This window comes from Teleopsis dalmanni, chromosome 2 (assembly GCF_002237135.1).
Source record: "Teleopsis dalmanni isolate 2A chromosome 2, ASM223713v2, whole genome shotgun sequence".
Taxonomy (NCBI): Eukaryota; Metazoa; Arthropoda; class Insecta; order Diptera; family Diopsidae; genus Teleopsis; species Teleopsis dalmanni.
Genome location: NC_051847.1, coordinates 78,365,098 through 78,391,553, shown reverse-complemented (window position 1 = coordinate 78,391,553; position 26,456 = coordinate 78,365,098). Strand labels below are relative to the sequence as shown.

Genomic DNA, 26,456 nt, shown 5'->3' with positions numbered 1-26,456 from the left:
CCTGAATTCGTTCAGATTAGCATCGCGGATGATTCACGCCCTACTCATTAGAATTCATGTAAGTGGGCCTTAATCACATTACACGTTATTTATTTACGGAATTTTTTTCTTGAGATACTCCATCGCGTGTCTGTGAGCTTAATTTGCCTGATACGAAAGCACATTTTCTTCTCAGCCTTTTATCTTCCAATTTACATTTTTTCCTTTACTTCTTGTTTAGTTGAACCCTAAGATAGAGTCATTTTTGCAGGTTTTGCATAAATTGATTCCGTAAATTGCAAAATAATAGTTTAATAAATTATAATAAATTTTTATCCCTTAAGTTTATACTTATATCTTTCTACTTTCATTTTATGCAAAATAAGTGAAGTTTTTGCTTATAAAATTGATTTGTTTTAAATATCATAAAAATTTAACAGGCCAATTAAAATAGTGAGTTATATTTAATATAATGTGAAAATAAACAATATATATTAATTAAAATATATTAATAAAAATTTATATTCGCATAAGTTTAAGAAAGTACAATGTATCTAAAATCATCGAACTTATAAGTTACAATGTATGCGAATGACTCATATCATGACGATATCATTTCAGATATCATTTAACATATATATATTTTTGATATTGTGAATAAAACTCTATTTACTTAATTATTTAGTGTTTTATTTATTAAACACGAAAAATTTTACAAGAAATTTTGTGACAAAAAATAAAGGAACTGGTTCCAGTCAGTCATTGGTTCACTTCAGCTTAGTTGTTGTGGAATTTATACAGACTTGAATACGACCTTTTGAACTTTGTCATACTTTGTAAAAACCTTATATATTAAAATAATTTCATAAATATATATCGAAATTCTCTATTTTTATATGCATACCTTATTGTCTCACAAAAATTTCTGCACAGGATATTTATACCGGCATAATTACCTCTTCATTTTAGAGAAATCTACACATATGACCTGTTATTTTTAGACCAAGTAAATTGAAAGCAGCATATTATTTTTTTCTATCGGAAGGATCGTTTCTGAGATGTATAAAGGTACATACTTGTGAAAGTATGGCTTTTTTTGGAAAGCATTGCTCTGGCACTCAACATTGAGATTAACCATAAAATCAACAGAAGACAGTCTTCAGCTTCCAATTTGATCAGATACACCTTGCATTCATCGCTTTATGATACCGCAACACATTTCTTGGTCTTTGAATGCAATTCTGTCAAAGACATATACTTATTTTGAATTCACTCAAACTTACGTTTTATCATATTGAATATTCTTAAAGTCTATATACATATTACTTTAAAATATACCTTAAGTTTATTGAGTTCTTATTTGCAACATGAAGGTGTCACAAAAAATGAATAAATCTAATCATGTTCTAATTTTGTCCGCAAAACCTGTTGAACCATTTCAAGGAGCTTTGTCTTACTATTTCGTGCCTTTAATTCTTCATTGTTAGTCGCTTTAACCCCACTGATCCTTTCTTGGAGTTTTTCAAGTTTCGATTTTGCCTGTCAACGTTATTATAATAAATAATTTGAATATATTACTGAAATCAACTCACTTCTTCCCACTGGTCTGCTGTGATACTATCTGACTTGGATGACGAAAATTTACGACTATGAATAAACAATATATTAATTAACTTTAAGTCAAAATTAAATGAAAATTATTCCACTTACTTTTTTAATTGATCACAAACTAATTTACTGACTCTAATTGCACTAAAAAATTTTGACATATTTAAATTTAGAAAAAGGACCAAAATTTTTAAAACAACTTTCATAAAAATAAAATTTATAATGAAAACATATAATGAATTTTGAAATATTATTTATTCTGAAGAAGTTTATAGAAATTTGGCTTACTAGAACTTAAAAAAATATTTTTATTTTAAATTATATTCTTCAAAATCTTTTTTTTGAAAAAATCCAAATGACCTGGAAAAAGGTGGTCAATCGCTTACATATCAATTGGTGTGCAAGGTTTAAAAAGATCGCGTCAATATCGTTTAAAAATTAAAATAGTGTGAAGAGTTTTCGTTGATTATTGTGGTGTCATCTATTTCTTTCAATATTTTTTTGAAGACGTCAGTGGTAAACAACAACTGTCTATCAGGTGTGCTCTCGGTAAGCAGCAATAATGGTTTCTGATAGATGGCGCAACACCTCATAAAGTTAAAATCGATTTTTTGAAGCCATTATGTCCCGGTCGTTTGATTTTAAGAAATGGTAATTTTGATTGGCCTTCACATTCTATAGATTTAATACCAAGAAATAATCACCATAGAGGCTAAGGACGACCAAATTCAATGATTTTAACTTGAACAGCAAAAAATATGTTAATTTTTTTGTTAAGGAAATGGGTCCACGTGATATAGCCAACCATGTATAATTTGAGTTTGTTATAAAGTAGTATAAAACTACTATTTAATAAAACTAAAAAAACTTTGACCAAACAACGACGAATTTTTTATATCAAAATCGAAATCCGTTTTATTTACAAATTTACTTAACATTTTGGCATGTGTTTGTGGCAACAAAAAGCAGAGTACATATTAGATGGAACCACAAAAATATTTAACTCTTCGTAACTTTATTTGTCTATCCAGTTAAAACCCTAAAGTATTTTGTTTTCTATACTTTTTAGTAAGTTGTGGTTTGTTATTCGGGATTTGGAGTTTCTCAGATTTGTAACTCAGAATATAAAATAAATTCCGAAGCAACCACAACAATTGTGGCGACAGGAATTTTTTAAAGCAAATGTTATATGTCAAAGTAAATTTAATGATTGGAAAATATTAATGAATAAATGAATTTTTTATTAGCCAATAATAATTGGCTAATAAGGAGGTTTGTATAACCTCCTGATCGACAGAATCATATAACAGAAACCCTGCAATGCATATTGTAGTCCGCTCTGGTCAGTGGTTTATTGAAAGTCTAGCAAAGAAATTGCACATTCATTGCAATACTCATCGAAGAATTTGTGGAAACTTACTTCAGTAATCATTTAAAGATATCGATAATTGTTTCATTGTTACTACCGTCTGCGCTCTGAGGAGGATTAGCATCGCATATACACTCAGAAAAATAATTTGATTTAAATGATTTAAATTGATTTTAACTAAATCAAAGGTTAAGATATTCTTACTCGGTGTATCATGATGGTTCTACTATACATGTTAGTTTTTATATCTTCTTAACCATATTAGTTAAAATTTTTCTAACAAAATAGTCAAGTCAATTTAACAAGTATGTAGTTAGAACATATTGTAGGAATTCTATCAGTTTAACAGTTTTTTTTGATGTTATAGTGTCCCGGAATCAATATTAGGCGTATTCGGTGGCTCGCAAGTACTGCAAAAAACAGCAAGTTGTTGGCCTATGCAGGCTTATACTGGCCGCAATGTACGCAAAACAACAACACTATTTTCTCCACCTCGGCCAGCATAGTTATGCTGGCCAACCACATCGGCCAGTAAAAAAAATGTTACCAACGCAATAAGCGAACTATTGTGAACCTTCATTGAAAATTCCAACGAATAGTGCAATCAAATGTCAAAATTTGAGGAAATAAAAATTCAAACAGAATTCAAAAATTTGAAAAATCTTGAAAAGTAACGAAGAAATAATAAGAATGGAGAAATCGTGAGTATTAAGCACATTGAATTTTTTATTATGTTAGTTATTACAAAGTAACATTTATTTTATTTCATTTCATTTGTAGCTTACATACGTAAAATTAATAAAACAAACATAATTTTTAAAGTTTTTCTAAAAAAATTTTTTATAAAAATACACGCAAACTATGGACCACAAAGTTAAGTTAGTTTCTATAAATGTAACAAAATTTTCTATTTAAAAAATTACAATAAATATATTAATTAATAAACTTTTCTTAACAAATTATTAAAAAGTCTTTCCCTTCTATTATTACCATGATCTAATTCATGTTCTTCATCCGCTTGCTGTTCGTCATTGCTTTCATTATGACTATTTGATTCAGCATTCTTGAATAAATCATTCTTTATAATACAAATATTATGTAAAATACAAACGCTTACAACTATATTTGTTATTGCAGCCAAATTTGTTTGCTCCGTAAATTTTAATAATCTTCGAAAACGAGTTTTTAGTAAACCAAAAGCGTTCTCAACTACAATACGAGCAGATGAGTGTTTTTCATTAAATTTTTTTTGGCTATCGGTTAAATTTCCATAATTTTTGTAAGGTGACACAATCCAGTTTGTAGAAGATTAAGCAGAATCTCCAATAATAAATGTCGAGTTTGGAAATATTTCTTCGTATCTTGATCGACAGTACCTACAAAAATTTACTTATCTTAGTGTTTTATTTTTAAATTTCCAATATTCATACCATTCCTTTTAATTCCGTGTTCATTTTAATTTTATAATATTTTTATAAAAATATATTTGATTTATATGCACATATACAAGATTTGCTGTTTGTCAAAACAAAACATTTGACAGATTGCAACAGTGATGCCAATGACTCGCGTGGCCAACATAGGCCAACATGCATTTTTTGCCGTACTTGCGAGCCACCGAAAAGGCCTATTAGGAGTGCCCTGAAAACACTGTTGAGTTCATTTAAAGCAGTCTGGGAGTTCTGACCCATATTAATCCTAGTATTATCGAGTTCACTGATTTGATGAATGTTATATATAATACATATCAGTTTTAAATGCCGCATGTCTACTTTTAATACCTAAACCCTTGATTGCTTGATAAAAACTTCAGTGATTTGGTGACATATAGCTAGTTACTATCCTTCATCATTTGAGAAGCTTGTAAACCATTTTTTCTGGAGTAACTGAAAGTTAATTAGTTTCTACTTTATTTTCTTAAATGACATTATTTCAAAGCAATAAAGATTAGCACAATTTTATATACAAAGCTTGAACTTCTAGATAATATAAAGACTCATTAAATATCTGAAAATATTTGCAAGAAATTGTAGAAAAAGGAGTTATAAAACACGCCAAAGAGATAGTAGTATATTTGGAACATATTTCAAAAATGAAAAGCACTTAGATTCTCTGAATAATTTAGAGCCACTAATGCACTAAGAGTAAGAGTAACTAAGTAACCTTTAATTATTTTGAAATGCGTGCTTAAGTACCACTTAAAATTTTATCAAATTTATTTTTTATGTTAAATTCACGTTTAAGTCTTCACAAATTATATGTGAAATAAGGAAAATAATTCGAAATAAATTACTGTATTGAGGAAGTAGTTTTAGGATATATTTATGCAATAAGTGCAATTTAGTTAAATAAAATAAAAGTACTCGAAAAATTGTTACTTCAATGTTTATGTTACAGAAAGCTTAAGTGGGAGATAAGTGGGAAGTGACTTTAAATAGGATCAAGCAAATTATCTCACATCCATAGAAACTTATACACATATAAGTGATACAATTTGAAATTATTGACAGCATCATATCAAATGATATCGATATCAATTCATTATTTTCCCTATGAATGTTTTTTTAATTTTCCTAGAAACAAGCCTGGATACATGATTGTGAAAATAATGATTATGGAAAGTAAGGAATGTTTTAAGCGTATAAAATTTATAAGAAATCTGAGAGGTTCTATAAATGGCAAAATAATCGTTATTAACAACTGTGCTTTTATATGAATACGGATGAATAAACCAGGATAACAAGAAGTGAAACAATTCAATGTTCTCTACCAAGTTCTTGTAGCAACTAAACAATACAGATAAATAATTATATTTAAATCAACAAAAAAAAAATTGAATCAAAAATTTTTTTTACATAATAAACGTATGAGAAATTTCGCATTAATATTTAACATATCTATTTATTTTCTAAAATAATTTACATGAGGTATATTTTTTCTGCCAAATTTTTATTTAATTCTTTTTCTATCTCCGATATTCGATATTCGTATACCAACTTTAAATACGAAAAAAAATAAACTGTAATAGTACAATATAAATATCAGAAAATATATTTTCTTCGCCAACGAGTTGAAATTGTCTCCTAAATCTTAAAAATAATTTACAAATAAGCAAAGATATTAGAGATATTTGATTTAATTATAGGAATAAAATAAAACTGCATATATTTAAATTAATGCCATCTTTCAGGTCATTTTCTGCCACAGTTCCCCGTTTTCTGTCATTAATTTAGTCGATAGTCACATTTAATAGTTGCTCTAAAATTCTGGCTTTAAAAAGACTAATTAAGATTCTTTGGTATATTAAAACAACAGACATGCATAGAGATCTAAGAATTGACTCAGTGAAAAAATATATCAAGGATAGAGCCCTAAAATTATTTACAAAAGTTGATACGTTGCCCAACCCCGCCCTAAAATACCTTAAGTCCACCTCAGGACGCACAGGAAGATATGCTTATCTACGGTCCGTCAACAGCTAAAATATAAATAAATGATAATAATTCTAGTATAGTTAAAGCTTAGTGTGGGGCAGGGATAAGTACCCAGTCACAAAAGAGTAAAAGTGCGCAATAGCACTAATTCAAATCACAACAACAAAATTTTAAATCATCATTTTTTGGTTGACGTGATCGAAATGAAATTTTAAAGTGTGGGTATATAGTGTTGGTATATAGTGCAGTTTCTGTACACACTATATACTTTGTTGTATATTTTGTCAGACAAATAGTTCTCTTTATAAAGTATGTCTATAATATTTCTACTATCTCATATTTTCCCGTACCCTATACTTAAGCTGCTTAGCTTTCATCTGATTTAATCATCGCTTTAAAGGTTTTCGCAGGACTCTAATCGAGTTACCCAAGTAATAACCAATGGATGTCAAAATTTGTGTTATATTTCATATTTATTCCGAACATATATGAAAACCTTTTTTATAACCATTTTTAATATTTCTTCAACTCTATCTTTCTATTTTTTCAACTTTTATCTTTTGATTTGTTAATGTTTATGGCTAGGCGTTATAAGTTGAGTAATTCTTATAATTTAATTATAGTGCTTTATAGTATTTTTGTCAATATGTAAATAACACATTATCATCAGCAATTTTGATTCGACTAGGAAAAAATTTACTTTCATGACCATAACGATACACATAGTGGTTACTAAACACAAAGCCTTGCCTTACCCCGGTACACATTTAGAACCATTTTGACATGTATCTTCCATCCCATTCTATTGACTCATCATTATAGCCCTTTTTTAATTTGTTTTATATCTTCTTAATGTTAAAAAACGTATAAATGCACTTTAAAAGATATGTATTTTAGATATATAAAGTGTAAAATTTTTGTTTATTAAAAGATTAATGAATGCCACAATTTGGTACTTTTAAAAGAATGGACGTATTGTGGGTTTGTTTAATAATATGAATTTTTTCAACAGTCATAATGGTTCCAAGTTTCATAACTTGTAATACAGGTTCCTGTTATCAAGTATTACTAGTTGGATGTTAGAGTTAATATATGGTATATTTTATATTCAAATCAAAATAATTAATTGTCAGTCATAGAAAGCAGGTGAAGGCGTAGTGTAGAAATTTGCTAGTGAGCAAAATTTTGTCATTAACTAGATAACGCAATTTCGAACCCAGTTAGAATAATTACATTAATAATACTCTATTGGAGTTTTTTTTCATGTCACAGAAAATATTTCATACAGTTACCTTCATAGTTTTGCATATACTTCTTCAAACATCGTAACAAAAATAATAATATATAATAGCAGTATAAATTAAATAGAAGAGGAGCAAGAAATATAAATGATTATGTTAAAAATAAAAGGGGGGAATAAATTGTCGAAGGTTGCTTCAAACATCATCGGTTGGTAACTTCCATTAAAAAATATTAATATCAGTACTTTTCAATGGTGTATGTTATTGTTATTTTTCTATACAAAGAATGAAGTATTTTCAATGAGATAATTTATTTAAAAAATATAAAATTTAATCCAAGTAACTTATTAGTAGATATTTGTTTCAAATATATATATATTTAAAATTATTATCATTTCATATAATCATTTCATAGATTTAATACATTTTCTACTGCACTATTTATTTACATCGCAAATAAATTTTCCTGCAGTTTATTAAGCAAATATACAATAGAAAAAAATTTATCTGCTCAAAACATTCCATTGACATTCCAAAACTTCGAAATAAAATGCAAGGATATGCAACTACAAGGACTGCAAGACTAAAATGAAGGGAAGTGCATTAAAGAGTTCGCTTTTATTGCTGCAGTTTTTATTCAGTTTGAAGCAATAAATTGTGAAGGATTTCCATTTCCGTTGCGAGTTTATTGTGGAATAAAATAAAAATCTGTTATTCTATTGAGTTCAGAAAACATGCAAACTCATATGCAAATAAATCCTTGTTAGCGTTTGATAAGACAACAAATTTTAGTTGGGAATTGAAAACTTTATTTACATACCAAGGCTTTATTTAGAAATATATATGTATATAGGGTCGTATATTCTATTTAAATAAATTGTCATAAGTTATATATTGACATTGTAAGTTCCAAATATATATTCATTGCGAAGAAGTAGTATTTGTGTGGTTTAGAGCAAATTATAGTATTGCTGGAGATATTACTTGTAAACGAAATGAATGAAATGAAACCAAATCTTGGAATGGCAGTAGGCAGGTATGCCTATCGTAAGAGGCGACTGAAATAATCCCGGCGCTATGCCGACACTTGGCAGGAAGTGTGCACGGTAGTAAGGTTGCGACACTCGACCAGAGATGTAAATCTGATAAATCTGAGGTTGGATTTATAGTGGTTGTGGTTAATACTCAAAGTTACTTAAGCGGGTAGAATGATCAGGTATTTGTTTATCATTTGGCGTGGAGTTTGCGTATTCATCACCGGGTGCTGTGACGCAAAGATCAGCAGAGGTTGGGTGGGTCTCGCATCAAACCAAGGTGGAAGGTGTGTCCTGTACACATTGCTTCATTGGTACTAGTGGAAATTTATTACAATTTCCAATGGGGCGCTTATCGGCGCATTATCTTGATTCATGTGTTTGTAGAGCACCGTGGTTTTAAACCGTAATGGCAGGTAGCCACGCTAAACTCCACTGCTACTGATATTGAAAAACTTAATACAAATTTGAGATGAACAGACCTAAATAAACCTAATGCAATTGAAAAATCAAAAAATAAAAGAAAACTATTTTTTGTAGCACAATGCAATTTATTTAATCTCATATAATAAATACTTTCCAAAAATATTGACACACACCTTGAAATCTTTATTACCATTGATATAGTGTTCATATCAGAGTAATATTCAGAAAGAATATTTAGAGAGAAAATTAGTACAGAATTCGTCTTAGGCCTGGTGATATCCCGAAGTAAGCTTCAGGCCTGCGTACAAATTCTCGGCTTGTCCTTCCACCATTCCTGATGATAGTCCTATTTTAAGCACCAATTAAAAGTGTTCTATTGTTCTATTAAAGATCTCTACAAGCATCTCAATCTTATCGGAACTTTACTATCAAACTGGTGTATCCGGGTAAATGCAAGTAGAATACATATATCTTACTTATTTTATATTAAGTGTTATATCTAACCTAAGAACTCACTTTTACGGTAGACTTACTGAACGTTAAGGCATTGAAGCTAATCTTTTTGTATAAATTGCTTTTTGCGGTGTACTTCTGTATTACTAGTCACCCCAAGTTATTAAGCTCTTGTATTAATTTTAATAGGTTTCTATGTTTCTATAAATACTTGAATTATATTACTGTTATTTACTTTAAAACACAGTTAATTAAACCATAATGATATATTATGTAGTTGTCTAATTCAAAATGCAAACATGTTATGGTAGCATAAGTGCATATATATAGCACTTTAGTGCTAATGGAAGCACTAACACATACGTCGATTTGGATAGCTATAAATATATGTCATTGTTTACACTTAAATGTAAATTCATTTTGATATAATAATTTTACTGATCTTTCAATTCTGTTTGCCATTAATATGCATTTTGTATGCGTGAGAAGTCGTGTTCTCACATTATACATTACCTGTACATTATATAATTAAATTAAGTTTTCTGATGAATTTAGGTTCAGAAATACACAATGCTGTAGTCAAACCTGTCTGGTCTTATAATGTCAAACTGTGGTGCAATGTTTGTTTAACAAGTACCTAATATACAGAAACCAATGGGTATATTTACACTATCATGAACGTAAGGTGAATTTTGTTGCTTGAAATTCGTGAACTCACATCAAACTCTCTTCCCACTCTCGTCTATCCGAAACCGGTTTTCAAGTTTATGTTCATGTTATGAACATATGATAGTGTAAATAGGCTTAATAACAGACTTCGCTAAACAACTCGTCCTATTTGGTATATTAAAAAAGGAACAATCCATTTAATCCTTTAAATTCCATATACTCAAGAAGAGCTTAGCAGCCATTTTTAGGCCAAGTGAACTAAAAAGTTCATAGAATTAACTATAGAAGATGTGGAATATCTAATTATATTAAAAACGTTATTAACTTTAATAATGTCAGGTAAATTATTATGATTATATTATGTTATAACAAACAAATATGGTACTAAACTATTTATATAAATAATTAAATCTGCAACAAAGGCTTAAGATTAATTTTCACATTCGATAAATTTTTTAATTATTAGTTTTCTCTATTTTAATGATTCAAATATGTTATCATATTTCAAAATAAAAATATTCAATTAACTAATTATACAAATCTATGCGGAATCCTTAGAGGTTACAGTGTATGAATTAAAAAAATTTTAAAAAATTCATAAATTCAATATTTCATAATATGGTAGTATGATAGTACCAAAAATCAGATATATAAAAATATTTAAAATAATTCATACATTGGAAGTATATATTTGCTAGCCGATTGCAAGTAAAAATTGATATAAAAAATGTGGTAAATACCTCTTAAAATTCTTTATATAAAAATACTTACCTTTAAAATTAAAAGCACAAAAAAAATTCAATTTTAAAGTTTTAAAGGAAAACTTCTAATTAGTTCTACATTAATTTTTGCTATTTCCGTAATTCTTTTTAATGAAGTTATTGGTATACGTTTCAAAACTTCCCGTTAAGAAAAGTTTTCGTAAAAAATTAATTGAACTCCAAACTGCAAATAAATGAGATTTAAGTTGAATTTTAAATATTTAAGCATTGAATAGCGAATTCTTAATTGGAAAGTGTCAACGAATTCTATCCAAAATACTAGCTTTAAGTTAGTACTCGTATATAAAAAGGTATAGCGGTCCAAAATGCTTTCCAGTCATTCAGTGACATAAGTTATGAAGTCTCAAAACTTTTTTAATTTTGTGGCAATTATTTCACTTTTATGTTTGAGTTGTCATAAATTAAATTTAATTTTCTATTTCCCACTAAAAAATATCACTGTGAAGTTCTCGTAGATACGCTCAAATGCGCTGTTTAATCAGCTATGAAGACATCGTCGTAAAAATTGTATTTGTGTAAAATTAAATCAAATATAAAAAGTTAATAAAAATCAACAACAAAACTAGAAGTTATTTTTCATTACTTAGAATGATTCTGCATAGAATTATAGGTGATTCCAGCTGAAATCAATGAAAAATATAAAGTTTGTTTAGCGATCTTTTTGGAGGTTGCTTACGCGTTTGACACATATGTAAACCTACTAAAATCTCATATCTCACTCTAAAGTAGTGCCATTATAAAGCAAGGTTTAACTCAACAATATTTTGTCGTAAAGCAGGTAATTGAGTACTCCAACATGGAAGAAATAAAAGCTGACCTTCCTCAAGGAAGCATTCTTGACCCATTTATATACCTCCTGTACCCAAAAGAGCTACTATTCTCACCGAACAGCGTGATTGCCACCTTTGTTGAAGATACACCTATACTTCCAACAATAACTAAAATACAAAAGAACCATAGAAGAAACGGTATCTAAGCTACAAATTGGTAGACGGAATGAAAAAGTGGATGAAATATTAGAGCATAAAACTGTAGAATAGTAAAGTAATCCACGTAAAATGCATCAAGTAAGAAGCGCACTATAGCTCAATAATGCTAATAGAACCTTCAATGCCATATGTAAATACTGCAAACAATCTTGACATAATCAATAGTTATGTTACGTTAAGATGGATGAAAGAGATTAGCTTATCGAATAAAGATCAAAACTTTCCCCATGTAATAAAACTATAACTTATAAGCGAATTTTAAAACTTTCAGTCCTAATCTTTGTCTGCATTTTTGGTGGAAGAGATTTTTTTTTGGAGAGCTTCATTACATTATGACTAAGATAAAAGTAGATCTACTAATTCTACACTTATCCGTCATATAGTATATTAATTTAAAGAAAATATTTCAACGCAGCAGACAAATATATATTTGTATGTTTAGCCAAATGTAAATAAATTAATAACATTTTTGTTGTTGTTTCTTCATTACTGTTCGAATCCTTCTAGTTTTCTTTTCGTTATGAGAGGCGTCAAATTTGTCAAAAATATTAACCTTATTCTAGATTTCTTTTAAAATAAAGAAAAGTAGTTATTACTGACAGTATTGCAATAACAAATTGCATATTGTATAATAAATGAAATACATAATGAAATAATCATAGCATAGGTCAACAAATTCTAGAATCTAAATGAAATGATAGTGCAAGAGCTGGGATGAAGTTTACGATATATTTTTAACTAGAAAATTATGTTGTGAAGTTATGAAATCGGAAATGTTCAAACATTAACATTTTAGGTATCAGTATAATACATAGGCGGTATTAGTATACAAAGACCATCTAAATCCGTAAAGGGTCAAAATTAGAATTAAGAAATTTTGAATTATTTTACGTGATATATATTAAATTGGTTTTTAGAAATTTTTTTTTAAACTTATCTATTTTAAAATACTTGGTCCTGATTCATTATATACATTCAGAAAAAATAACAATTAAAAATAAAACTATAATTAATTAATTCACTTATTCTACAGCTTATTTTACACAGCAAGTGAATTTTTAATAAAAATTTCACAGTAAATTAACAAAACTCCAGAAAAATGTGCGAACATTAAAGTCAAGTACGGCTTTGGGTCAGTTGGTTAAGGTGCGCTGACTCTGAACTTTAAATTTGCCAGGGCACAAGTGCGGTTCCTGGTACTTGTGCAGTCTCAAAAAAATATAATTATTTACGAATAATTAAATACAAGAATTATTTCCAAAACCACTGATGATGGGTATTTAGCAATACAATTAATCGAAACAGCTGTTTCGATTAATTAAAATAAAATAAAAATGAATTTTTGTTGTTGTCGAACTTCTGTTCGAAAAAACCTCTTTAGAAAATTTATATGGGTAAAATAAAGCCATATTTCACTGTATGCTATGAAAATTTACTAAAACATAATTGAATTTGACTTTTGAATTTTATAATAATTGTGTGAATTTTAAATAACTCTTTCACAATGAGAACAAATGGAAAAAGCACGAATTGTTAAATTCGTTAATATTAAATTCATACTTTCTCAAAAGCTCATTGAATAACATTTCATTTCCAAAAAGAAAATAAAGACTCCATCACATATTTTCATAAAACCTTTTCATTTGTTTCCATCCCGAAAAGGAAAAACTGTTTGTGAGACGCTTTCGTTTTGCGATATTTGGTATAAAAATGCAGAAAAGCTTCAATTATTAAATTTTTTGCTGCTGGTAATAATTCAACAATGTTCATTGTTTTCATTGTCAGTGGTTCTCCTGCCATCCTGCGACTATTCCGGACTTAGATTTTGATGAATGGATTTAGTTGTGAAAGCCAATGGATAAGTTCATTTTTCAGCTAGCTTTGTTTGGGTTCTTCTTCCATTTCAATGAACTCTATTTTATAATTTTTTTTGATGATATATTTTTTTTTATACAAAATTTGTAAGAAAATTTTAAGTTTCATTTAACTTCATACTTCAATGGGATTAAATTTTGATTATGTGAAGGAGAAAAATATGGAGTTTAGTTTTCATTTATTTTTAATAAATTTTGTAAAGGAAGAAATTCTTCATTAAATAATGTCATTAGTTTAAATGGTATTAATTTACTTTCGAGATTTTTATTTAGTGCAAGTCTACAACTTGAGTTTTATTTGGAGTGTATTAATATTAACATATTATTGTTAGGGGATGTGATACTGCGACCGTCGGTTTTATTGTTCCCCCTTCTGAGTTAACACTAGGTCTCTAAGCATTGCTGCGTCAATAAAGAGTAGTATAGAACCTACTTTACAGAGTCTTATCGCCTTTTATACATTCCCAGGAGTCTATTGTGCATTAGTGCAGGGCATTCTAACACCACCTATGTGCCTAACTTCTTATTCTCTTCGCGGAATCTACAGTTTGAAGAATGTATTATTGAAAACCACTAAAATCTAGAAAATGATTTTTATATACATACTTTAAATAGAATGGTTATAAAATGGAATGTAAGAGTCCCTTGTTGGCAAGTCAGTTGTGAGGGGTAATATAGGTCCCAAAACACTGCGTTGTGGCACTTCAGCCTGAATTGGCTGAAATGTTGAAATTTTTTTTTGTTTTACAAGGAAATGTCGAGATTCCATGTTGAATTTTAAGAAAATGTAATAATCGGTTCGGAGCAAATTTTTAAGCTTTCACAATAGGTCGTTATGTCACACATTATCAAAAGCCAGTGATATGTCCAAAAATGCTCTGTGCGGAACTCCCTTTTGTCAAATGCTATGTGTATAACATTAACCACTATATTTGCTCTCTTGCTCTATTGTGCCATGCTTTTTCTAAAACTAAACTGTTGTTCCGGATTTAGTCTCCTTATACTGACCATGGGTATAAATCTGGTAAGGAATAAATTTTCTAACAACTTGGACTTAATTGGTAGAAGACTGATTGGTCTATATTACTTAACATCTTCAGTCGTTTTTCCCGGTTTGAGTATCATCATGCTAATTTGAGCCACTTTGAATTGAGGAGGGATGAAAAGCCTTTTGTGACGATAGGAATAAAAATAATTTACAGCAGTAATATTGGTTGATCTGGTAACTCCTTTAATATTTTTGAAGTAATGAAGTCATAGGTGGGTGCTTTATTGTTTTTAGTTTTTTAATTTTGATTTTTATGTCAAGAATTGAGAATTTTCGTATCAGAAGGTCCAGTTGGTGCATCTGCTGTAATACCTATCTAATCTTTTCAGTTATACTCTTTGGGGCTTCATTGATGTTTGGAATAAAAATTGTAGATAGATGGCCCGGAAATGCTTTGCTTTTTTCTGTATCTGTTTAGGCTCATTGCCCATACTATACTCTTAATAATATTATTTATGTTGAAAATAAAATACTATTTAATGTATATATATTATTGTGTTATTATATATGTACTTTTTAATATATAATAAATATAATATTTTTAAGAATATTTTTATTATTATGTACCATATAATATCATAATAATATTTATTATCATAAATTAATAATATTTATTTACTTAGTTTAATAATCAAGTTATAATTATAATTCACTCAACAATACTCGACTAATGACGTAGTATTTAGCAATAATAAAAATTAAAAAGCAACTTCTTTTTCTTTAAAAAAATCACCCGTGCGTATGAGTAACTATTTTATCAAAAAAGTTTATGCATACATGCAGAAAAAAAATAAAGCCTCTCAGTTTCTAACATCATTTCGGAAACGCCAATGAGTCAATTCTGTAAAATATATTTCTGTTAAAAAAATTTTTAAGAGTTAATTTTATATAATTGTGTTTTTAACTTTTATAGTCCGCTCTTGCTTCCGTACCCTCAATTTGACACAATCATTTCGCATCGATTTGCAATTAAGTTTAGGAAGAAATGAACGACTGATCCACCACGTTTCATGAACCATTCATTTGCAGTTTTAACATTAATGAAGCCTGCTTGTGTCATGAACTATTTGTTAATTGCTATACGGAATGGAAATGCAATAAATGTTCTTCGGTGCACTAAAAGCCATCACATTATTCCTGAATTTTCGAAATTTGGTTGGATGTGAACAAAACCACAAACGTTGATTTCGCGCTGTTTGAATGTGGAATAGAAGCATGTTGCCTCGTTCATTACGGCACATTTGTGGCAACATCGAAATGGCAATGAATCTCAACTGCAGTTGTATATTTGCCTTCAATTGCCTTTGGCAATGAATTTAATGTAAAGTTTCATCGAACATGGAAACTCTCACCATAAATACATAAAATACACTTCTAGCTACGGTGTCAATAATTTTTTTAAATTTTATCTAAACTTATTACTAAGTACTACACTTAGTAAATATAATGTCTCTTTATAAAAGTTTATGTGTGTTATATGGGATATGCTTGCACTACATTAAGTTATGGTGTCTAATCATTGTTCTTAAATTTCTTCTTTTAATTATAATTTAGTGTGAATTCATTACGTTTAATCGATTAGTGTGGCCTGCCAATTAACGATAAGAAAAACTCTAATAAACTCTTGTGAATATTGCCTTCAAGCTTTGTTTTTTATCTATTCTGGTATCAGATTGACCAAACGTATAGTTTCAATTCGTACCGGCGGAATTTTTTGGAGTTCCAATGGGGACGTTATTGGTGCAATATACCGATAAGTGGAAGGTAATCACGTTAAATTTATTATAATTATTATTAAATAATAGGCTATGAATGCACTCCGACCTAAAATATCTATAGTGCGCCTAATGGGTCAACTGAAACAATTCTTGTAATAGCTATGGGCTTCATTTTACCTACTTGATTTGGGACTAAGATCCCGCTTCCAAAGTAGTCGAGTCTACGTCTTGCCGCCGCTGTGCAGTTGCATAGGATATGTCTCTTCTCCTCATGACAGAGTCGGCAGGAATCATTTTTTACTGCACCCATATTTTTCATATGGTAATTGAGTCTACAGTGTCCTCTAAGAAGTACTGTGAAAATTTTAATATTCCTTCTGATAAGGTTAAGGATAGCATCAACTTTTGTGTGTTCAGGATCAATGAATATTCTTGACTGTCGCATGCCTGTTTGAGCACTCCAGTCTTCAAGTAGATTTTGTTTACCCCGTTCACATATTAAGTTAGTTGAGCAGCTAATTGTTAGCCCGCAGAATGACTCTGGACTAATGAAAGGAGTACATATTTCGGTTAATAACTTTGGACTTCTATCAGATCATCATTGGCTGAATTTTCTAAACCTGGTTATACTATAGGATTTTGGGGTTATTCAAAGTGAAATGTTTAGATGATTTTTTAAGTATTTCATTACCATGATTTAAAAACTTTTGAGTGATTATATTTAGTACAAATTTGTAATTTCGATCGCAATGCAATGAGAAACGAGATATCTATAATTAACTATTCCATTTCATTTTAAACTTCTTTGTTTAAATTTTAAACAATGGATAGGCCATTGCTAGATATTGGCGGGCACATTTACTAAATTTATTCATTTATTATACATTAATATAAAAGTTTGCTCAATATACATTGAAATCAAATATATAAAATAAAAATGTTAATAAATAATGAAAATACAGAAAAGAAAAACTAATTAATATTGGTAACCAAGTTTGTGTAGCCGAATCTATCTTAAGCCATTCATGGATTTTTCTAAGTCGCAGGATCTGCTTTCATCCGTTATTCCGTTTTTCTTTTATTCTTCTTTGTGGCATCATTTATAGTAGTTTTATTTCCAATAATCAGAACAAATAATATATTAAAGAAACGATTATAATATTCTCAAGTTACCCGGACTATTTTGTTTTTTTTTCAACATTCAATGAAATTTGAACAAAGTCACTTAAATACTTGCTCAGATAACCGCATTTGAAGTACGTAAACACCGAAAGAGTTTTATTGACAAATCCTTTTCATTCCTGTGGTAAAATTGCGTTTATAAATTTATTGACAATCGTGCTTATGTGAAAACTTTCACAAAACTTTTCTCTTGAGCTATAAGGCACATAGAATCCTTCCGACCATAGCAGTTGGCTTTTTGGTTGTCGCTGTCAAAAGTGTTACCGCGCGTCAAACATTTTCATCAAATCCATTGTTTAAGTAGCTTTTAACATCCTTAATGTCGCAGCAGAAGTTTTGCATAAACGTAAATCTGATATCTTGTCAAGTTTCTAATCTGAAAGTTTTATCAGCTGCCTACAGTCATTTTCAATATTCACAGCAAAACTACAAAACAAACGTGAATTTAAGGATAATTCGCATTTGTTTCGAGTATTTCACCCATTTGAAGTTTATTGCGCTAATAAAAAAGCCATCCTAAAAGTAAGTTCTAGATATCCTTTTTACGTATCTTTTGCTTAGTCAGCACTACGGAAGCTTTAAATTTCATTGAAAGAAGCAATTTCTCCTTTGTTGTTTAACTTACAGACAAAAGGACATCGAGTACAGACAAAAGGACATCGAGATAATAAAAGTTTTGCTCGTAGATTTAGTTGAGTAATGTTGTATGTTTACACATTAAACATTTGTTCATTTTAATTAAATACTTTCAGATATTCAGATTTGGTATCAGATTGGGACAGTCCAAAATATTTTAGTTAACTAAAGCTTTTATTTAAGTGTGTAAAATAACGTATTCTTTTGAAACTAATTCATTTTTATTATTTTATGACGTGGAAGGAGTCATAGAAGAGCATATTAGAAGAAAAATGTGAATCAACAAAATATTAATAACTAAATAATCTTCAGTTTTATTTCCTAGTATTTAGATCATTTTTAGAAAACTGCTCATATAATCACAAGAGTATAATAAATATTGATGAAGCCATGTGAATATTTAAATTTGTGTTTATGAAATCGTTTATCTATTTAATAAAGTTTTTGTTTTTGTTCATCATAGTATCTGGAAGATTGTTTTTTATAAGTTACACAAAGAAATGAGGATTACATTCTCTGAATTAAAAAGAATGGTGTACTAGAAGGTAATGTTCTTGAACCCGCTTTGTATTTATTGAATACGTCCGACTTGTCTTTACATAACATATACATCACTGCACTATTAGCAAATGATACCTACTTATGTTTTGCCAATGGAAAAAATATATGACGCAATGAGTTAATTGAAATCGGAAGTTGTAATGAGTACTTAACACTCGTGTCATACTCGAATCATTAACGGTATTCCATTTACACGCATTCTGGCTCTCTTTATCGTATTTTCGAGTCCACTTGACGTACAGCTAACAGCACTTATAATGATTTAAACTCTTGCCAAATGATATTCATAAACACCGACGCTCGACACAAGAAATGTACAATTGATTTACGAAATAGTCATGAGTACTACGTCACAGTCGGCAAAAATTTGCCTGCTGTTGTTTACTGTGAATACAATTTCCAATTAACGCAACCCCTAGTTTAATGCACATTTAATATTCAAGAACACATATAAAATACTTGCATATCAAATGCTTATAACAACAACGCACACCAAAAGCATAGCACCAACACTTAAAAAAAATATAAAATACATACAAATTTTTTGCTTAGAAAACATCAGCGCTTACATAAAATTTCTACAAATGCCAAAACTGATTCAAACGGCAGTCATTCATTTTCGATTAGTACATTCATTGATTCATACCACTCGAGTCTATTCATGAATCATTTGCCATTTATGCTGCTTTACTTATAGCTGTGTACGTGCTCTTTTGACGCTGATTCATTAGCACCTGCATTCGTTAACGAAAACACTTATAAATCACTTCTGTGGGGAAAGTGAATGTGTATGAGTAGTGCATGAAAAAAATATTTATACGCATTTATACTCGGTTTTTATTAATGTACTTTGAGTATTAAAATTATGACTCATTGCAGTTCTTTGATACGGAATGGTGATGCATTAAGCTCAAAAAATCGGTGTTCATTAACTTTGCATTAAGAAATATGGGCATATCCATCAATGGTATAAGTATTGTATATGAAAACAATGCTAAATATATGATAGAACACTCGGTGCGGGAAGCATATGCAAAGAAAAACTGAGTAGAACTTAACTGAAGACTATATAAATAGTCGTTTCTTATCGGCAGGCTCTCGACAATGGCTTACTGCTGTCCTCTGCCAAGTGGAGCATAGGTTCTCAATGATTCCTCTGAATCTTATTCTGTTGTCTACTTCTCTCGTGATTTGGTTCCAGTAGTACTGTGCGCCTTTAAGCTCCTGGTCCACGGTTATTCGTCATGTCTTAACTAGGGCTTCAGGCCGTGGCTGATTCGTGGGTTCCGGCGTAGGGCTTGTTTTGTTATGCAGGTGAATGTTATTGAAAAACTGTAATTAACAGTTTTCTCATATTTCAAAGTCTTTATATGTTAATTAATTTTATTCGGTTAGGATATTGATTATACTTAATATTAGAATATAATATATTAAACTTTATGTTAGAATATAATATATTAAAAAATAGTACTATATATAATTTCTTAATATATATTTTTACAAAAAACTTAAAAAAATAAATATTTCACACTTTTAGTTACCTTCATAATTGTATCTGTCAAAATAAACGATTTTGCTTTAATTTTGTCATAATGTTTAATTTTTTATTCATTCGTAAATATTTATTTAATTTTTAAATTATTTTGCTTTGATGCTGCTACATCAATTTTAGCAAAATCAATTTAATCTCAATTGTTGACAATATTGTTATGTTTATTTAATGTGAACAGAATAATAATTACTTTTTCATTGATATGATATTTATCCATACAATAACAAAGTACAAAGTGCATAAATTACTCGACAATTAAATCACATAAATTTAAATATTTAACATTATATAGTCGAAATGAGTCAATTCAGTTCACATATAAGCATTTAAGCAAACTGAGACAAATTTAAAATAGTTTCAAATCGATTTTAATATGGCACTTTAAGTACCATAGTGCCAATATAGAACAATAAATCCAGTAATGCATAAACGAAAAAAATATCCAACTAGGTTTTTTCTATCTGATCTAGAAATAATATTTAAAAAATAAATTTGGATGCTACAAATTTTCGAGGGAATTGTACACAGTTACTTGCAGCTCGGTCACTGGGCAGTATCGGAAATTGAGAAATTGATGAGCTAGCCAGAATTGCATCATAAACAGCTTTTACAGGCCCTCAACCCTTTTTAAATTGGTTCAGTAAAAAAAAAATAATCAAGGTGAGAGAGAATCGTTAGCGATTGGTGGACTGAGAAGATTCCCCAGGACTTGTACAAAACAAAACACTTATCAAATCATACTAATACCAAAACATTGTTAAATACTCAAAATGTAATTTAACATAAGGTTGCTTATGGGTTTCATAACGGATCAGTACGGTCTGTAATATCATCAAAAAACTACTATTATCTGTTAATTCGGAATGCAGATTATGCCTCGAAAATGAGGAAACAATTATACATATTTCACCATCTGTTACCAGAACAGATTATTGAAGTCAAAACTTTTATATGAGTGATATCTAAAAATGCATAGGTATGACCCTGAATGTTTACCTAGGATATAGTAAGTGTAATATAATTTGGGAATAATAATTTTTCGTTAAGTTCTAGCAAGCCATGTTTTTATAAAAATTTTAAATTTTGTTTATTGTATAGTATTTAAATATATGTTGAATTTTATATTTCATTATAAATTTTATTTTATGAAAGTTGTTTTAAAAATTTTGGTCCTTTTTCTAAATTTAAATATGTCAAAATTTTTTAGTACAATTAGAGTCAGTAAATTAGTCTATGATCAATTAAAAAAGTATGTGGAATAATTTTCATTTAATTTTAACTTAAACTTAATTAATATATTGTTTATTCATAGTCGTAAATTTTCGTCATCCAAGTCAGATAGTATCACAGCAGACCAGTGGGAAGAAGTGAGTTGAGTTCAGTAATATATTCAAATTATTTATTATATTAACGTTGACAGGCAAAATCGAAACTTGAAAAACTCCAAGAAAGGATCAGTGGGGTCAAAGCGACTAATAATGAAGAATTAAAAGCACGAAATAGTAAGACAAAGCTCCTTGAGATGGTTCAACAGGTTTTACGGACAAAATTAGAACATGATTAGATTCATTCATTTTTTGTGATACCTTCATGTTGCAAATAAGAACTCGATAAACTTAAGGTATATTTTACAGTAATATGTATATAGACTTCAGGAATTTTCAATGTGATAAAATGTAAGTTTGAGTGAATTCGAAATAAGTATATGTCTTTGACAGAATTGCATCCAAAGACCAAGAAATGTATACCGGTATCGTAAAGCGGTGAATGCAAGGTGTATCTGATCAAATTGGAAGCTGAAGACTGTCTTTTGTTGATTTTATGGTTAATCTCAATGTTGAGTGCCAGAGCAATGCTTTCCAAAAAAAGCCATACTTTCACAAGTATGGTACCTTTATACATCTCGGAAACGATCTTTCCGATAGAAAAAAATAATATGCTGCTTCTCATTTACTTTGTCTAAAAGTAATAAGTCATGTGTATAGAAATCCTTACTACATATTGTCTACAGCGATTTTCTGAAATGAAGAGGTAATTATGCCGAATAACCTTGAGAGGAGCGCACGTAAATACTCTAAATATCCTGTGTAGAAAATTTAGTGAGGCAATAAGGTCTGCATATACCTAAAAATAGAGAATTTCGAAATATATTTATAAAATTATTTTAATATATAAGGTTTTTTGAAAATGTGACAAAGTTCAAAAGGTCGTATTCAAGTCTGTATAAATTCCACAACAACTAAGCTGAAGTAAACCAATGACTGACTGGAACCAGGTCCTTTATTTTTTGTTACAAAATTTCTTGTGAAATCCATTCCTGTTATATATTTTGTATAAATAAATAATAAAGTTTTATTTGCAGTATTAAATAAAGACAAAGAAAAATTAGTTTGAAGCAGATATTTAATGATTTTCGTAAATTTTTACGGGAGTATTAATTATTTTTGATCGGTTTTAATTTGTGTATATTGGTTATTTTCGCACTACATTTAAAGTAATTTAATTTTTTTTTTTAAATCACTTGTTAAATATTTGAAATATTTAAAGCGAAAACTTCACTAATCTTGCACGAAATGTAAGTAAAAAAGATACGAGAATTAACTTCAACGATGAGAAATATTATTTTCCAATTTACGGAATCAATTTATGTAAAACCGGCAAAAACGACTCTATCTTAGGGTTCAACTAAACAGAAAGTAAAGGAAAAAATGTAAATTGGAAGATAAAAGGCTGAGAAGAAAATGAGTTTTCGTATCAGGCAAATTAAGCTCACAGATACGCGATGGCGAATCTCAAGAAAAAAATTCCGTAAATAAATAACGTGTAATGTGATTAAGGCCCACTTACATGAATTCTAATGAGTAGGGCGTGTATCGTCTGCGATGCTATCTAAATGAATTCAGGATATGAATATTTTGACTAAATGAGCAAATTTTTGCGCTGTTTTGAACACCCATCCAAATAATTTTTCTTATTTTGCATTAGATGAGGGATAAGGTTTATGGTCTTTTATTTGTCGTATTTAGACGAGTAGGTTATGTACAATGGAGTTGTATTATTATTTAATTTTTTTCTTCTATTATTATATTGTAAACAATAGGAAGTTTTGAATAACATAGGATTGCTGATATTTTAATTATGGAAATTCAATGAAATTATCATTTATTTATAATAAATGAATGATTGTTAATAATTGTTTTTAGTTCATGAAATATCGGATTATAAAAGTTTTGCTAACAATTTAATATTCTTTAAATTATATAAAGAATAGAATTTATTTTTTATTATAAGTTTAATATATATATATAGTATGTGACATTTTGTAATTTTATATATAATTATATGTTATATATCAACAATATATATTTATTCTATTTTATTTTAACATATTTAACTTTTCAGCAAAATGTACTATATTTAACTCTTGGTCAATAGACCTAGATATCAATAGAATTGTCAATATAGGCAGTTATTTTAGAAATAAGGTTTAATGGTACGGTTAATAAGCTTTATTGGTCTATTTAGGGGGTCCTGATCACCTCAGCACCTTGTTTAATTTCATTAATTCAAACACCAAACGTCTGGTTTTCGTCTAGAGTCTAAACAAATAGTGAAAGCAGTATTACTTAATCGATCTATTTCGGTTAGGAGTTTAAAATTATATATTACATATATATAAGGATTTATTGGGAGTGAAGGACACAAAAAAATATTTTTCCTTAGCAGTACAGTTTTTTGTTAGCTCACAAAATATGTGTCGAAGACTATGAGTACTTCAAAATATTAAAAATATTAAATTTTGAATACAATATAATACAATAGTGTGAAACCAATTACCTCAATTTTAGTAAACCAAGCTAAATTTAAATTGTTTTTGCAGTTAGAATATTTCTTGGATTTTATATATAAAAACCATTTAAAAAATTAAATTCGGAGAAAATTAATTTATTCAGTTTCAACAAGATGGAATATATTTACTTATTTTTATCATTGTTATATGAATATGTATGACATTCCTAATTTCATATTGTTTTTTAAATAAAATTTAAAAAAATTGCTATAACAACATCAATCATAGTTGTTTCATCCTTTTTTTTTAATAATTTTTAAAATTTCTCAAGCTGAGACTACAACTCACAACTGATGTTCTAAAGCTTAGGAGATAAATTTGAGGTGAATGAGAAAATGTACGCAAACTTCAATCAACTAACGTAAAAACTAAATAAAAGTATATATATATGTATATATATACTGTATATATATATATATATATATATTATATATATATATATATATATATATATATATATATATATATATACATATAAGGATTTGTATGTGTACATATCCTTTAGTTAAAGCAAGGAGGAAATGCGAAATTCATCACTTTGTCACGTAAGTGCATAATTCATTTTTCATTGGTTTCGTTTCGACAGCTTATGAAACGCATTTGCAATTGACAGACGAGGATTGGCTATACAGACTTAACCTGTGAAATCTAAATTTATGCATTTGACTAGGAAACGTATTTTGTGAATTATTACGAAAACATAGTTTTGCAGTGAATTTGCTTCGTGAACAGGCTTTTAAACTAAATTATTTAGGAACGATAATTTGTGATATATTGGTGGCGTCAATATAAGTCATTGGAATTAATTACCAGAAGGTGGAGGGTAATTTACCACATAGTTTTTTCTTTTAGAAAAACCTAGCAATGACAGTTCCAGTTCTACAGAAATACAACAAACTTAATGAACCTATTAGGATGACTTTGTTGTGAAAATCCTTAAGCCATACAAGATAGTTTGGTTGTTTTATTGCAGCTAAGTATGTCGTTTAAGGAATTAAATAAATTAAAGGATTTCAATACAATTTTCTAGTAATATATTCCACAGAATGCTGTTTAGCAGCTCAAAGGATTTCCAAAGGAGAAAGAGGAAAAATTTCAAAAAAAAGGTAGATACTCTTCTTGTTTTTACCGAAAAGAAAACTAGACACCTATTAAAAACTATTAGAAACCGATTAGTAAATTGGAAAAAAATGTATTCATTGATATAAAATATCATTTATTTAATCAAGTAAAACGCAAGGAAAAATTTGAGAAATTGTTGGAAGATTGGTTTGACAAAAGTTCTAAACTAATAATATCTTTTCAGTTTAATTATTTTAAATTTCATATGGAAGGGCAAACACGAATAACAATGTATCATATTAAATTATTATTATCATTATATTGATCCATCATACACTGCAACCAGGAAATCTATTGTATCCCCTTAAGGACTTAAAGTATTACTCTGAGCACTTCTTCTATAAATTGTAGCATTGAACGTATCGCACAGAGTTTTATTTCTTCATATATATAGATATATAAATATATCTATCGATTATACATTTTATGTCCGGCAAGTTACTAGCACGTGCTTTGAGGAAACTCAGAGTAAGTTTCCAGTTCTGAAAGAATATAGCTTAAGCTGCAATGCTCTGTCGGTATTTTTGTTATGATTCTGGAATTATTTTGACTTAGTTGTATACAATCCTGTGGTGTTATCAATCATATTGGTGGAGTAAATTTTGCGTAATTTAAAAATGTTTACATGTCAAACTTTTTGAATGTCAAAATTAGATTTTTTCGAAACCGGGCTAAGCTTTTAAGGCTGAAGGATTGAGTTTGTCGCTAATAAATAAACGACATGAAAATAGGCAATAGTATAATGATTGCTAAAATCCTAAAAACGTTTTACGTTAAAAGTCCCTATAAGCGGTTTTCATTGTGATGGCTTTGGTAGATCATTCCAGCATAGATTATTTTATTTCTCCTTTTTTCCAAATGGGAAAGAAAAAATCACTGCTGCAGAATGGTACCAAGCCTACAGGCAGTGAGACTGTTTGTCTTATAAA

General features: G+C 28.9%; 2 long non-coding RNA genes across 4 annotated transcripts; one reads left to right on the top strand and one right to left on the bottom strand.

The window, feature by feature from the left end:
* Window positions 1–701: 701 nt before the first annotated feature.
* On the bottom strand, window positions 702–1,798 carry LOC119682275. 3 transcript variants are annotated; one of them, XR_005252571.1, is made up of 6 exons: window positions 1,690–1,798; window positions 1,572–1,626; window positions 1,318–1,518; window positions 1,056–1,220; window positions 884–967; window positions 702–823 (listed from the first exon to the last, which is right to left on the bottom strand). It is a non-coding gene; the product is annotated as an uncharacterized LOC119682275 (long non-coding RNA). The 3 variants fall into 3 exon arrangements; XR_005252572.1 differs by having other exon boundaries at window positions 884–1,236; XR_005252570.1 differs by having other exon boundaries at window positions 884–1,220.
* Window positions 1,799–21,696: 19,898 nt separating this feature from the next.
* Window positions 21,697–22,910, top strand: LOC119682361. Its single transcript, XR_005252578.1, has 5 exons — window positions 21,697–21,804; window positions 21,868–21,922; window positions 21,976–22,176; window positions 22,274–22,667; window positions 22,732–22,910. It is a non-coding gene; the product is annotated as an uncharacterized LOC119682361 (long non-coding RNA).
* The last annotated feature ends 3,546 nt before the right edge of the window (window positions 22,911–26,456 follow it).